The sequence below is a fragment of the Erinaceus europaeus genome, chromosome 2, assembly GCF_950295315.1.
Source record: "Erinaceus europaeus chromosome 2, mEriEur2.1, whole genome shotgun sequence".
NCBI lineage: Eukaryota > Metazoa > Chordata > Mammalia > Eulipotyphla > Erinaceidae > Erinaceus > Erinaceus europaeus.
In genome coordinates this window covers 168,458,873-168,471,043 of record NC_080163.1, presented here as the reverse complement: position 1 = coordinate 168,471,043, position 12,171 = coordinate 168,458,873, and the positions used below count along the sequence as shown (strand labels likewise).

The 12,171-nt window shown below is 44.3% G+C and overlaps 1 non-coding gene across 1 annotated transcript; it reads left to right on the top strand.

The window, feature by feature from the left end:
- Positions 1 to 10,588: 10,588 nt before the first annotated feature.
- Positions 10,589 to 10,695, top strand: LOC132537237 (U6 spliceosomal RNA). The gene has a single exon (XR_009548698.1). It is a non-coding gene; the product is annotated as a U6 spliceosomal RNA (small nuclear RNA).
- The last annotated feature ends 1,476 nt before the right edge of the window (positions 10,696 to 12,171 follow it).

Genomic DNA, 12,171 nt, shown 5'->3' with positions numbered 1-12,171 from the left:
CTCACTTTCCCTAGTAGGGTGTGACTCTGGGGAAGCTGAGCTCCAGGACACATTGGTGGAGTCTTCAATCCAGGGAAGCCTAGCCAGCATCCTGGTGGCATCTGGAACCTGGTGATTGAAAACAGAGTTAACATATGAAGCCAAACAATTTGTTGAGCAATCATGGATCCCAAGCTTGGAATAGTGGAGAGGAAGTGTTAGGGAGGTACTCACTGCAAACTCTAGTGTAGTCCTGCTTTCAGGTATATATTTTGCAGTAGTTTATGGATACGTGTGCACATAAGCTCTCTCTCACAGAAACTGGTGTATATCTAGGTTATGGGACTTTGTTGGAAAGTGAACTACCTGAGATGAAATTAGAGTGTACTATTAAAGGAAAGGTCTCACCCGAGTAATGAAGCTGAAGGGTTGTCATTCCACACGTGAAGTCTCTGGATACATTCTGAGGTGAAGCATGTTGAGGTAGCAATCGTTGCCTTGGTTAGGTTGTGATCGGCAGATGCAATGTTATTTGGTTTGGATTGAGAGATGCATACGGGAAAGTGGGCCCTATCCAAGGGTTCCAGGACTGGGGGAAGTAGGGGCTCTATAGTGAAGATGTGAGGTTCCTGCTGTCTTAGGGTTCAAAAAGACACTCAATAGTTAATATTATCATCACATTATTTGTTAATTGGGTTAACTTTGAAAAGTCCCTTTGTTATGGTTTGCTGGACAGTACCCAGTATCTTGTATATAGCTGTGCTATTGGAAGCTTCTAATCTACTTGGTCTAGGCTTTTGAGAGAGTCCACATATAAAATACATAGCCTATATATTAAAAAGATTCAGTTTGTCTTTTGAGAAACTTTGAGACATACAATTGATTTCCCCCTCTCATATTAATTAGCTACTGATTTATATGTCTACATTTTGCTAGGAGTGTACATAAACACCATTCCCACCACCAAAGGACTGTGACCCATCCCTCCCGCCCACTCCCACCCCCCACTGGCCCAGGAAGCTACATGCCTACCCCTCACCACTGGGTTTTTACTTTGGTGCCCTACTTACAATTTGATCAGGTCCTGCTTTTAGTTTCCCTTTCAGATCTTCTTAGTCAGCTTCTGTTGATGAGTGGGATCATCCCATACTCATCTTTATCTTTCTGACTTAGTTCACTTAACATAATTCCTTCTAGCTCTGTCCAAGATGGGTCAGAGAAGGTGGGTTCATTGTTCTTGATAGCTGCATAGTATTCCATTGTGTATATATACCACAGCTTTCTCAGCCACTCATCTGTTGTTGGGCACCTGGGTTGCTTCCAGGTTTTAGCTATTATGAATTGTGCTGCTATGAACATAGGAGTACACACCTCTTTTTGGTTGGGTGTTATGGAGTCCTTGGGGTATAACCCCAGGAGAGGAATTATTGGGTCATATGGAAGGTCCATGTCTAGCCTTCTGAGAGTTTTCCAGACTGCTCTCCACAAAGGCTGTACCAATTTACATTCCCACCAGCAATGTAAAAGGGTTCCTCTGTCCCCACATCCTCTCCAGCATTTGTTGCTGCTGTCCTTTTTGATGTATGCCATTCTTACAGGAGTGAGGTGGTATCTTAGTGTTGTCTTGATTTGCATTTCTCTGATAATCAGTGACCTAGAGCAGTTTTTCATATGTTTGTTAGCCTTTTGGATCTCCTCTGTGGTGAATGTTTTGTTCATTTCCTCTGCCCATTTTTGGATGGGGTCATTTGCTTTTTTGGTGCTAAGTTTGCTGAGCTCTTTATATATTTTGGTGATTAGTTTCTTGTCTGATGTCTGGCATGTGAAGATCTTCTCCCATTCTGTGAGGGGTCTCTGTTTGTTTAATAGTTTCTTTGGATGTGCAGAAGCTTTTCAATTTGATGTAGTCCCATTGGTTTGTTTCTGCTTTGGTCTTCCTTGCAATTGGCTTTGATTCATCAAAGATGTCCTTGAGGTGTATGTGGGAAAGTGTTTTACCAATGTTTTCCTCTAAGTATTTGATTGTTTCTGGTCTGACATCTAGGTCTTTGATCCATTTGGAGTTGATTTTTGTTTCTGGTGAGATAAAGTGGTTCAATTTCATTCTTCTGCATGTTTCAACCCAGTTTTTCCAGCACCATTTATTGAAGAGAGCCTCCTTTTTCCATTTAATCCTTTGGGCCCCCTTATCAAAGATTAGATGCCCATAGGTGTTGGGATTTACTTCTGGGCTTTCAATTCTGTTCCACTGGTCTGTATGCCTATTTTTGTTCCAGTACCATGCTGTTTTGATGATGATGGCTTTATAATATAGTTTAAGGTCTGGGAGTGTGATGCCTCCATTTCTGTTTCTTTTCCTTAAGATGGTTTTGGCAATTCTAGGTGTTTTCAGGTTCCAGATAAATGATTGTAGCGTTTGTTCTATTCTCTTAAAGAAGCCTGGTGGAACTTTGATGGGTATTGCATTAAATTTGTATATGGCTCTGGTGAGAATGTTCATTTTGATGATATTTATTCTTCCAATCCATGAGCATGGGATATCTTTCCATTTCTTGGTATCAGTTTCTATCTCCTTGAGTAGCGACTCATAGTTTTCAGTATACAAGTCTTTTACTTCTTTGGTCAACTTTATTCCTAGGTATTTGATTGATTTTGCTGAAACAGTAAATGGGAGTGATTTCTGGATGTCTTCTTCTTCAGATTTAGTGTTTGCATAAAGAAATGCCACTGATTTTTGTACATTGATTTTGTAGCCTGATACCTTGCTATATTGCCTAACAACTTCCAGTAATTTTCTACTGGATTCTTTAGGTCTTTCTATGTATACTATCATATCATCTGCAAATAGTGAGAGCTTGACTTCTTCCCTTCCAATCTGTATCCCTTTGATTTCTTTCTCTTGCCTGATTGCTATGGCAAGAACTTCCAATACTATGTTGAAGAGTAACGGTGACAGTGGACAGCCCTGTCTAGTCCCCGATCTGAGGGGGAATGCTTTCAGCTTCTCTCCATTGAGTATGATGTTGGCTGTAGGTTTGCTATATATAGACTCCACTATCTTGAGGAATTTCCCATCTATTCCCATTTTCTGTAGAGTTTTGAGCATGAATGGGTGTTGGATTTTGTCAAAGGCTTTCTCTGCATCTATTGAGATAATCATGTGGTTTTTGGCTTTGCTTTTATTGATGTGATGAATGACATTGATTGATTTACGGATGTTGAACCAGCCTTGCATTCCTGGGATGAATCCCACTTGGTCATGATGAACAATCTTTTTGATGTGTTGCTGTATCCGGTTGGCCAAGATCTTGTTTAATATTTTGGCATCTATGTTCATCAGAGATATTGGTCTGTAGTTTTCCTTTTTTGTTCTGTCCCTATCAGCTTTTGGTATCAGGGTGATGTTGGCTTCATAAAAGGTGGAAGGGAGTATTCCTGTTTCTTCAATCTTATGGAATAGTTTAAGAAGTATGGGTATTAACTGTTTCCTGAAAGTTTTGTAGAATTCATTTGTGAAGCCATCTGGTCCAGGACTTTTGTTGTTGGGGAGATTCTTAATAACGGTTTCAATTTCTTTGTCTGTGATTGGTGCATTTAGATTTTGTAGTTCTTCTTGGTTCAGTTTTGGAAGTGCATAGGTTTCTAGGAATTGTTCCATTTCTTCCAGATTCTCTAGCTTGGTGGCATATAGTTCTTTATAGAAGTTTCGCAGAATTCTCTGGATTTCTGTGGTGTCAGTTGTGATATCTCCTGCATCGTTTACAATTCTATTAATTTGAGTCTTCTCTCTTTTTTGTTTGGTGAGTCTGGCTAGGGGTTTGTCAATTTTGTTTAATCTTTCAAAGAACCAACATTTGGCTTCATTGATCTTTTGTATGGTTCTTTTATTTTCGATGTTGTTTATTTCTGCTCTAACTTTAGTGATTTCTGTCCTTCTGGTTGCTTTAGGGTTCCTTTGTTCCTCTTCCTCTAAGTCCTTGAGGTGTCTAGTAAGGTCGTTCATTTGGGCTTCTTCTTGGTGTTTAATATGTGATTGTATGGCTATAAGTTTCCCTCTCAGTACTGCTTTCGCTGTGTCCCAAATATTTTGATAGGTTGTGTCTTCATTTTCATTAGTTTCCAGGAACATTTGAATTTCCTGTTTGAGTGAGTCTCTGACCCAGTGGTTCTTAAGGAGCATGTTGTTTAGTTTCCAAATTCTATGTCTTTTAATAATTTTCCGTTTGTTGTTAAAAGTTAGTTTTACTCCACTGTGGTCTGTGAAGATACTTGGGATGATTTCAATGCTCTTGAATTTATTGATGCTGTCTTTGTGGCCTAACATGTGGTCTATCCTTGAGTATGTGTTATGTGGATTTGAAAAGAAGGTGTATTCCAGTTTTTTGGGGTGGAGGAGTCTGAAAATGTCCAAGAGGTCTAGTCTGTCGATCTCTTCATTCAATTCTCTTGTATCTTTATTGGTTCTCTGCTTTGTTGATCTGTCTAAGTGTGAGAGTGGGGTATTGAAGTCTCCCACTATTATTGTATTACTATTGATGTATTTTTGAAATTCTTTCAGTAGGTGTTTAATGTATTTAGATGGTCCCTCGTTGGGTGCATAGATGTTAATAATTGTTAAGTCTTCTTGGCTGATTGATCCTCTAATCATTATGTAATGTCCTTGCCTATCTTTTATTACTTTATTTAATTTAAAATCTATCGTGTCTGAGATGAGAATGGCTGTTCCTGCCCTTTTTTGTGGACCGTTAGCCTGTATGATAGTTTTCCATCCTTTCACTTTAAGTCTGTGTTTATCTTGTTGTGACAGATGTGATTCTTGCAAGCAGCATATGGTTGGGTTATGTTTTCTGATCCATCCCCCCACCCTGTGCCTTTTGATGGGTGAGTTTAAGCCATTGACATTTATTGATATTATGGATTTAATGTATTGTAGTGCCATTGTTCTAAAAAACGATTTGTTTACTCTGATATATTACAAGTATTATAGTGATATTCTTGTTTATAAGAGGTCTTTTAGTACCTCTTTCAGGGCCGGCTTGGTGATAGTTGCCTCCTTTAACTGTTGTTTGTCTAAGAAGGTTTTGATCCCTCCATCTAGCTTGAATGAAAGTCTAGCAGGATATATTATCCTTGGTTGAAACCCTTTTTCATTCAGGGCTCGATAGATATCTTGCCACTCCCTTCTGGCTTTTAGTGTTTGAGTGGAAAAATCTGCAGAAAGTCTTATGGGTTTTCCCCTGTATGTGACTTTTTGTTTCTCTCTTGCAGCCTTTAGGATCCTTTCTTTATCCTTACTTCTTCTCATTGTGACTATGATGTTTCTTGGTGTTTTCAGGTCTGGGTTGATTCTGTTTGGTACTCTCTGGGCCTCTTGCACCTTGATATCCTTTCTGTTATTCAGGTCTGGGAAATTTTCTTGTATTATTTCCTCTAGAATGTTTGCTTCCCCTTCCTCTCTTTCTTCCTCTGGCAGGCCAATTATACGAATGTTACTTCTTTTGAGATCATCCCATATGTCTCTGTTGTTGTTTTCAGTGTCTCTCAATCTCTTTTTAAGCTCTTTCACCTCTTTCTTAGTTTTCTCTAACTCATCCTCTGTCTGACTAATTCTGTTTTCTGCTTCTGTTAGTCTGCTTTCCCTTGCCTCAGCTTCTTTCTTCATTACAGCTATTTCAGCTTTCAGTTCTCTAATTGTCTCAAGATAATCAGTATTTTCCTTGGGGGTCTCAACTGTTGTTTCCCTAATACTGCCATTCCTTTCCTCCAATGTTGTTTTCATTTCTGTGATTAATAAGTTTATTATTGCTTGCATACTTTTCTTATCTATGGTTACTTCTGATTGATTTATGGTTTCTTCTGGGCTCTTGTCTTCATTCATTGGGGTAGCAGTTTTATTTGTTTTTAATCTACCCATATTTTTTTTTATTTATGTGTTTCTCTCTCTCTCTTTTTTTTTTTAATGCTCTGTTGTTCCTCAGTTGTTGTGTTGTGAGCACAAGTAGCACTGTACTAAATACCTTTATGACAATTGCACTCACCAACCTCCGGAATTACAGTAGCAACTGAAGTAAGTATTGAAGGAGTTTAATCATTACCAGTTAGCCAAAAAATTTCTCCAGTCCGTGAAAAAATAGTAACCAAATCCCAGTGAAGAAAGAAAAGAAAGAGAGGACAGCAAGAATAGACAGTTATGCAAATCTACTATCCAGTGTATATTCTAGGGGTAACAAGAGTGTAAAGGGAACTAGAGCAGAGATACACACATAGAAAGTCCACTCTGGGTCAGATTTCTTCCCCAAAGTAATTCACAAATTCAGAAAGGCAAGGAAGAAAGAAGTGTATGACAGGCTAAAAAAAAAAATAGTAATAATAAAAAATAAAAAAAGAGATAGAGAGAGATAAGAGAGAGAAAAGGGAGAATATAAGAAGAAGGGTTGTAATTAAAGAGCAGTGCGAGGAACTTCCCAAATGTGTATCAGTGAGTTTAAAAAAAAAAAAAAAAAAAAAAAAAACCCTGTTTGGTGGTATGGGGTATCCTGCTAGTAGCTGGTCCCAGGCACTGTTTATGGTGGGGCGGGGGGAGCGGCGGGAAGGATGTATGCTTGAAAATTAAAAGGAAGAAAAAAGAATTTTTTTTTTTCCCCTACTCTAATTCTTAACCCAAATTAATTAGACAAATCCTTGGTATGACCGCTGTGGCCCCTTATTGGCTGGCCTGCTAAAGGCAGAAAATCCTATTGTTTACACGAGATGTGTCCGGAGCTCAAAGGCTAGCCGCTTCTCCGTATCCGCCATCTTCCGGGAAACCCCCCCCCCCTCCAGACTTTTTTAAAGGATTTCTCAAAAATGAAAACTAGCTCCAAATCCTTTGATCCAATGAGAGCTATACTCAAGAAGTCTTTGGATCTGCTCTCAGGGTCGCGGTGGACCCTGGATTCTCCCAAGAGGAAGCCCCCGAGCTAAAGTGCTCTCTCCGGGTCTCTGCCGCCGCGCTCTGCAACCGGCAGAGGAGCCGCCTTCCTGGGCGGGCGGAGGACAATGCCCGGCGCACTCTCCTTGCCCGGCGCCCTGGGAATTCTGGAGCCCCGCTAGTCCGTGTCACCTTTACTCTAATTCTTAACCCGAATTAAACTGTACCCACTCTTTGGTGTCACCCCTTATTAACTGGCCTGCTAAAGGCAGAAAATCCTACCGTTGCCGACGATGCCGTCAGAGCGCTCGCTGTCAGCAACTTCTCAGGCCGCCATCTTCCTCTCCCTCCTCCGTTATTATTGTTCTTATTGATGTCCTTGTAGTTGGATAGGACAGAGAGAAATGGAGAGAGGAGGAGAAAACAGAGAGGGGGAGAGAAAGATAGACACCTGCAGACCTGCTTCACTGCCTGTGAAGCAAACCCTCTGCAGTTTGAGAGCCGGTGTACTTAACCCACTGTGCTACCTCCTGACTTTGCTTAGATTATTTTTAAGGAATTTGTATTTACAATTAAATTTTGATTTGATAGAACAAGGCAATTCATACAAGGAAGGGAGATAATGGAGAGAGAGAAACACCTACAGCTCTGCTTGCTTGTCAAGCTTAACCCCACCCCCTAGCAGGTAGGCACTGGGGCCTTGAACCTGGGTTCTTAGTCATGGTTATGCGCATGCTCAACTGAGATCACCACCACCTGTGCCTATTTTAAAATTATTAAAGAATTTCTTAAGAATCCCTCAACACTTTATCTGTACTATTCCAGCTTAGGTCCATGATTGGTCAACAATTTGTTCGGCTTTGTATGTTAACTCTTTTCAACCACCAGGTTCCAGATGCTAGCATAATGCTGACCAGACTTCCCTGGACAGACAACACCACCAATGTGTCCTGGGGCTCTGCTTCCCCAGAGCCCTTGCCCACTAGGACAAGGGAGAGACAGGCTGGGAGTATGGATCAACCAGTCACCGCCCATGTTCAGCGGGGAAGCAATTGCAGAAGCCAGACCTTCCGTCTTCTGCATCCCACAATGACCTTGGGTCCATACTCCCAGGGTTAAAAAACAAGAAAGCTATCAGGGAAGGGGATGGGATACAGAGTTCTGGTGGTGGGAATTGTGTGGAGTTGTACCCCTCTTTTTAAAAAAAAATATTTTATTTATTTATTCCCTTTTGTTGCCCTTGTTGATTTATTGTTGTAGTTATTATTGTTGTCGTCGTTGTTAGAAGTTGTACCCCTCTTATCCTATGGTTTACTCAATGTTTCCTTTTTATAAATAAAACATTTAAAAAAAAGGGAGTTCGGAGGTAGCGCAGCGGGTTTAGCGCAGGTGGCACAGCCTAAGGATCCTGGTTCGAGCCCCCAGCTCCCCATCTGCAGGGGCCTGGCCTCACAGTAGGTGAAGCAGGTCTGCAGGTGTCTATCTTTCTCTCCCCCTGTCTTCCCTTCTTCTCTTCTCTTTGTCCCAGCTGCGTCCAGCGCAGCGCCATGGAGCCCTGCGGCCCGCGCCCTGAGGCCCCGTCGCCCCCACGCGCCTTGCGTAGCGTCGCGTCCCGTCACACCCAAGCGCATTGCGTTGCGACACGTCACGTCAGCCCCACGCCGCATTGCATCGCGTAACGTCACCCCCACGCCGCATTGCGTTGAGTTGCGTTGCACCCATAGGTCCCAGCGCTGGTGCCCGGGTCCGCGACTTGAGCGCCAGGCCACGACTGTGCAGAGGCTCCCGGCGTGGAAGTACTGCTGCGGAGTCACGACGGTGCTGTGCTGGACAGCAGCGGCCATGTCCATCGTGCTCGGGCCATCTACTGCCATTCCTCCAATTCCAAGTAAGTGGCCCCCAGTGCCACCCGTCCTGGAAGGCTCTGGTGTCGTGCCCGCCCAGGAAGGTGCTGGTTGGGGGGAGGGGCGAAGTCGGGGTACAGCCACAGAGGCGCCAGCGCCACTGGACAGACACCATACCCCGGGCCAGGCACAGCCCGAACATGTGGCTGCGCCCCCCCCCAACCCCCAGGACCCAGCGGCCTTGAGCAGGGCGGTCCCCGGATAAGGGCCATGCGCACCCCCGGCAGGGGCGCACCCGGGGGAGGTGTGCGCGAGCCCCCAGACCCCACACCCTGGACAGGGACACCCTGGAAGGGTGGCTGCGTGCCCCAGATCCCGCTGTTTTCGGCTTCTAGGAGCGCAAGCACAGGGACCCCACCAGAGAGTCTGGGCAGCCGGCCTTCCCTTTCCTTCCAGCCAGGAGAGGGATCCTGGGGTCCCAGGGCCTCGCCCAGCATGTCCATGCTTGGGGCTCCGAGCGCCCTGAGGGTGAGGACCCGCCCAGGCAGCTCGAGGCCAGGCGCACTGCCTCCCGCCCACCCCAAACGCCTGGGCAGGAGGGGACCCCGGTGGAACCCACCAGCCTGCCTTGGCTTCGGGAGTGGCCAGGCCCAGAGAACTTTCCGCGCACCCGCCCATCCGAAATGTGCCCGCTGTCCTTCCTCAGTGTGGCCCACGACGAGGTCCTCGGGGGAAGGCTGTTTGGAATCCTGAACCTGGAGTTTGGCCTGGGGCAACATGGCGTGCCAGGTTCCCAGACTAAGGTGAAGGCCTGGGCGCGGGGTGTGGGTCCAGGTTGGGGGGGTCTCCTCACACTTCTAGAACTGGAGTGATTTCTCTGCCTCTGTCTCTCTCGGAAGAGACATGCATTTCAGAACTGTGCCCCATGCTGGCTGGCTGGAACCCCTGTTGAGCCGTTTGCCAGGCTGTGGATTGGGTCTGGGCTGAGGGTCTGGCACTTTGCAAACTGCTGGTCCAGGGAGGCCACTCCCAGCGCCCCCCCACCCCCTACCCATTTCAGGAGGCCTGGGCCTGGCTGGGCTCCTTGTGCCATGGGGGGTGGGCGGGGGGCGCCTGGGGCTCTTGTGTCTGCGAGGACAGTCCTGGGGGGGACTGCAGTCCGCCTGCGCACAACAGGGCGGCCAGGGCACTGGCAGGTGGGAGCTGCAATAGGAGCTGGGCAGAGCCAGGCAGGAGCCAATCTTGGAGCTGGGTAGGAACCGGACAGGAACTGTGGTTTTAAAAAAAAAGGAAATTAAAAAAAAGAAAAAAATTGTTACTTACTAATACCAAAAAGAGAAGCAGAGCATGACTATGGCACATGCAATACTGGGGATTGAATTCAGGACTTAATGCCTACAGATCCACTGCCCTAGCCATTTTGCAATTCTAGAGTATAAATAGGTTATTTTATTTTTTTTGTTGTTGTCACCAAAGTCTCATTGTCTCCCTTTCTTTTTTTTTTTTTCTTTTCTATTCTTATCCACTCTTTTTAAATTTTTATTTGTTTTTCCTTTTGGTTTCCCTTCTTGCTTAACATTGTTGTGGTTATTAATGTCATTGTTGTTGGATAGGACAGAGAGAAATGGAGAGAGGAGGGGAAGACAGAGGGGGAGAGAAAGACAGACACCTGCAGACCTGCTTCACCACCTTTAAAGGGACTCCCCTGCAGGTGGGGAGCCAGGAGCTCTAACCACGAACCGTGATCTTTCCTCCGGTCCTTGAGCTTTGCGCCATGTGCGCTTAACCAGCTGTGCCACCACCCGACTCCAACTGTCTCCATATCTTAACACTTTTTAAATAAGATTATAATATAGTCCTAGCTTTGGTAGTACATATACTGAAATTGGCATGATACAGATAAGATTAGCATGGCCCCTGCTCAAGGATTACACACAAATTCATGAAGTGTACCATATTTTTCAAAAAAAGTTTATAAAATATATGTACACATATAAATAATTAAAATCTTTTAAAGAGCCAGTTAATGCAAGCTGGGAGGTGGTTCAGTGGTAAGAGGACTGGTTTGCATGTGTGGGATCCTAGGTCTGTCTGAACCCTGTTTCTACTTATGCTGGAGCTCTTTTAAAAGATTTATTAATTAGTGAGGGAGAAAGGGAGGAGAAAGAGAGAGAGAGAGAGAGATAAAGAGAGAGAGAAAACACTGTAGCATCAGTCTGTAACATGTGATGCTGGTGGTAGAATTCAGGACCTCATGCTTGAGTCCAAAACTCCAACCATTGTGCCAGCCTCCAGGGCTGCAGATTGGCTTTTTTGAAAAAAATCATGGTAATATTGTTCTCTTAACTGTACATCTTTTAAGTAATACAAAGACTTTTTAAAAATTTTTCTCAAATATTGTGCCTGGGGATCAATCACACCCAGAACCTTGCACCTGCATGGGACAGCTGAGAAGCCTCCCTGCCAGTCTCCATTCTGTATCCTTTAAGAGAGGGAGACATGCAAAGCACAGCTCCTCTATGCATGGAGTCCCTCCCATTGCCTGCCTGTGGTGTGCACTTGCAGTGTGGAGGATCAGACCCCCAGCCACATGCTACGTAAAGCATGTGCTTTACCCCCTGAGCCGCCTTCTGGTCCTGAGTTTGATTCCTGGCATTGCACGTACCATAATGATGCTCTCATTCTCTTTTATGAATAAAAAAGTTATGTTATGTATGTACTTGCATAACAATTCCCAGTTTTCCATGAAGCAATCTATGTATCTTTTTTTTGTTTGTTATTGGATAGCAACAGAGAGAAATTGAGAGAGAAGGGGGAGATAGAGAGGAATAGAGAGACAGAGAGACACCTGCAGACCTGCTTTACTACCTGTGAAGCGACTCCTCTGCAGGTGGGGAGCAGGGGGCTTGAACCAGGATCCTAAATGGTCCTTGCTCTTTGTGCCATGTGGGCTTAGCCCACTGTGCTACCTTCTGGCTCCCTTAGGTATCATTTCTAAAGCCTGTTAAATCTAAAATGTTCTTAATCTTTTGTAGTAATTTCCTGATTCATGTTTTCTTGTCTTAAACATCTTAGTTCTGTTTTAGTTTGCCTTGTGGGAAGTTCCATCTGTCTTTGGTCTTGGTAATATTCCAGGGCTTGTAGTTGAATGCCAGCAAGAATGCTCCCAGATAAAAAACAAAGAAATTGCTCTGCATGTGCTTCGAGGTAGGCTTTACCAGAAGATTATAGAGAAAGACAGGTGTCAACAGCAAAATGCCAAAAGACTGCAGGTAATATATATATACATTTAAATGAAAGAAAGAAAGAAAGGTGGGGGTCAGGTGGTAGTGCAGGAGGTTGAGTGCAGGAGGTGCAAATCACAAGGACTGGTGTAAGGAACCTGGGTTGAGCCCCTGGCTCCCCACCTGCAGGGGGTCGATTCATAAGTGCTGAAGC